This window comes from Brassica oleracea, chromosome C5 (genome assembly GCF_000695525.1).
Source record: "Brassica oleracea var. oleracea cultivar TO1000 chromosome C5, BOL, whole genome shotgun sequence".
NCBI classification, from domain to species: domain Eukaryota; kingdom Viridiplantae; phylum Streptophyta; class Magnoliopsida; order Brassicales; family Brassicaceae; genus Brassica; species Brassica oleracea.
The window spans coordinates 13653951-13657392 of NC_027752.1; the positions used below are offsets into that span (position 1 = coordinate 13653951).

Consider the following 3442-nt stretch of genomic DNA (forward strand, 5'->3'; position numbering starts at 1 on the left):
GTTTTTTCGCTTACATACGCTTCCGTTTCCGCGTACCCGTTTTCGTTTCCATGTAACATAGGCCTTATAAAGAACGATTTCTAAAATATCCAGTCGTTATATGTAATTGATGATATCTGACTTATTTGTTTTGTTATGCTTTTTGTTTATATTCTTAAAGGGAACCATTTTTGGTAATCTATATGTAATAAATAAATAACAAAACTTAGATTAATATGCCACATAGGTTAATAATAAAATACATTAATTTTTTTTAAAAAAAATCTAAAATAATTATAAAAAATAATGACGTCAATTTTAATGACGTTAACGCCATTAACTAAACCCTAAACCCTACACTTTATATTCTAAACTCAAACTCTAAACCCTAAACTCATACATTATATCTTAAACCCAAATCCTAAACCCTAAACCCTAAACCCTAAACCCTACACCCTAGATTCTAAACATAAACTCTAAACCTAAACCCATACCTTATATCTTAAATCCAAATCCTAAACCCTAAACCTAAACCCTAAACCCAAACCGTAAACTCTAAACCCAAACCCTAGACTTTAAACTCAAACCCTAGATTCTAAACCCAAACCTAGACTCTAAACCCAAACCTTAAATCCTAAAAGAACAACATCAATATTAACCCAAACTTTTAGGGTATAGGATTTGGATTTAGAATTTACGATTTAGGGTTTGGTAATATTTTATTATGCTAATAATAAAGAAAGTAATTATTTTATTATGCTAAGAATTTAAACCCTAAATTCAAATCTTATACCGTAATTATTTTAGGGTATATTTCATTATTATTTAAATTACTTTCTATATTATGCTAATACTTTTGGTTATAAATAGGTTCATCGCTAAAAAGTACATGTAACATATTAACACAAAATTAAAGTATAAGAAGTATAAGAGAGAAAAAGGAAGAAGAATGTAAGTATCTTAAAGTTCATAGCAGAAAGAATGGGTTCTCTCTCTTCCTCCTAGAGAGAGAATTCTTTTTTTTTCTAATAAAAACGAAAATTCTCTCTTTTTCTTTTTTTAAGAGCATTTCCAACTCCATTATATTTTCCATTTTAAAATAGAGTTTAGAATAAAAATATTTCAATGATACTCTATTTTTCACTCTATTAATAGAATAAAAAAATAGATAGAGTAATTTTTTATTTTTTTTGTTCATTACTCTACTTTTTACTCTAAAATAAAATATCATTGGAACAACGTCCAATTCTATTATAGAGTTACTTTGTTTTAGAAGAAAAAATAGTGTAAACCATCTAATCTATTAAAACAGAAATACAAAAAGAAAATAACTTTTAGTTTTCCACAAAAATTACATACATATGCCAGCCACTAGAATTAAATTAAACCACAGCGTTTTAACTAAACCTGTTTAAACCCGCCAAGCTGCCCAGATGATAATGGCGTTCGTCGAGCTCTCTTTAGCTATAACGCCGGCCTATGTAATCTCTCTCTCTCTCTCTCTCTCGCCGGCAAAGTTGATTTTTTTTTTGTATGTGATTTGGGGTTTTGAAGATAATCCCTCTGGTGATCCAAAGCAGCTGGGTCAAATCGCTCATCTTACTTCGAAGGAGGCTCTTCGTGAGGTAAGAGTATGTGTTGTATACGTGGAGTTACACTCTTTCGTTGCACGAGTGATCATAAAGGTTTCTTCTTTACATGCTACGAGTAAATACGGCAAAGTTAAGAGCTTGTGGTTGGTCAGACACATTGGTAAAGGCTTTGCAATTGCTCTGTAAATGTGTCGATTATACATTATGTATTAAACTAATGAGTGGCGGCGGAAACAGAGTATTCTACGCGAGGTCGTATCATCCCATTCAAGCCGGAAGTATTGACGGAACCAACGTTGCGGCACATGATAACGGTGTCCTTCGAGCTCTCCTCTGTTACAGCACCGGTCTATGTAAACTCTCTCTCTGTTCTTCTTTCAAAGTTTATCGCTTTGTTTCTGAATCTACAAAGCTCATTGATTTGTATGTGTTTCGAAAAATGATCCCTTTGACGATTCGAAAGCCGCCGGAGATCCTTATTGTACCTCTCATCTTACTACAGAGGATACTCTTTGTGAGGTAAAGGGTATGTTGTGTTCGTGCCGTAAGTTAACACTTTTAAGTGATCATGTGTGTTTCTCCTTTACATGCCATGAGTAAATATGGCAAAGTTAAGAGCTTGTGCTTGATCAGACACATTGGTAAGGTTTGGTTCTTCCAAGATATTTTCTTAGCATAATTGTTTGATCTCAACACTATGGCTTTTTTTTCCTTTCTATAGTGATGGGTGCCTCACGAGGATATGCTTTTGTGGAGTATGAGACTGAGAAGGAGATGCATCGTGCTTACAAGGTACTTCGGTGATGCTAACTTTTTTTTTGTTCTTTAGGGCTGTTTGAAATGTATATTTTCTGTTTCAACAGTGGAGTTTATTTGCCGGAAAGGAATGTTCTTTTGTGGTGGTTTTTTACAGGATGCTCATCATTCATTTATTGATGGTCGAGAGATTATTGTTGATTATAATAGGCAGCAATTGATACATGGATGGAGGATACCAAGAAGATGAGGTGAGTGCCATTCATTCTCTTACTCTCCCTTACGATTTAGATCTTCATCATCCCTTAGATTAATCTTTCTTCTTCTTCTCTAAAAAAAGAGGTGGACTTAGTGGTAGGAAAGAATCTGGACAACTTAGTTTTGGAGGAACCTTTCTGTGTTCCCTTGTACGGTTTTTCTTTGCTATCCTCCTGTTAGCATGTTCCAAACAACTATAACCAGCAGGCTATAGTTGTTATATATGAACCTTCAAAACCATGTTTAACTGTGCATTCTGTTTTTTTTTATAATATTAGACAGCCGATACCTCATGAAGATTTGAAAAAGCCTGGGATCCAACTTCCACTAGAGGGAAAATACATGTCACGTACTCAGGTCTACTACCATTTCATTTCTTTATCTTGATTAATATTTTATCTATGTTTTGTTCTGATACATATTCGGTATTTAGTTCATGTTTCGTGTGCTAGAAGTGGCATGATTGACGTGTTCAATATGTCTTAGATAAATAACTTATTGGTCAATCCTTGAAAGCTTTTAAATCTTTATTTCAATATTTTCAAACCATTACAATCCTGTTTCATTCAAAAATATATTTATATTCAAAATTTAATTTTTATTAACATATTTTCCAATAACCATTATAAAAATGTTTTCAATATATATAAGATACGATTAATTATATGATAACACATATAAAATACGATTAATTATATAAAATACGATTAATTATATGATAACACATATTTTTGTAACCTATGATGACACATATAGGATATATAATAGTGATTAGGGGTAGGCGTTCGGGTTCGTTTTCGGTTATGTTTGGGATTTCGTGTTCGGTTCATATCTTTGAAGATTTGTTTCGGATTTAG

At 32.6% G+C, this 3442-nt stretch overlaps 1 pseudogene; it reads left to right on the forward strand.

The window, feature by feature from the left end:
• The first annotated feature begins 1788 nt into the window (after nt 1-1788).
• LOC106344562 lies at nt 1789-2972 on the forward strand (annotated as a pseudogene).
• The last annotated feature ends 470 nt before the right edge of the window (nt 2973-3442 follow it).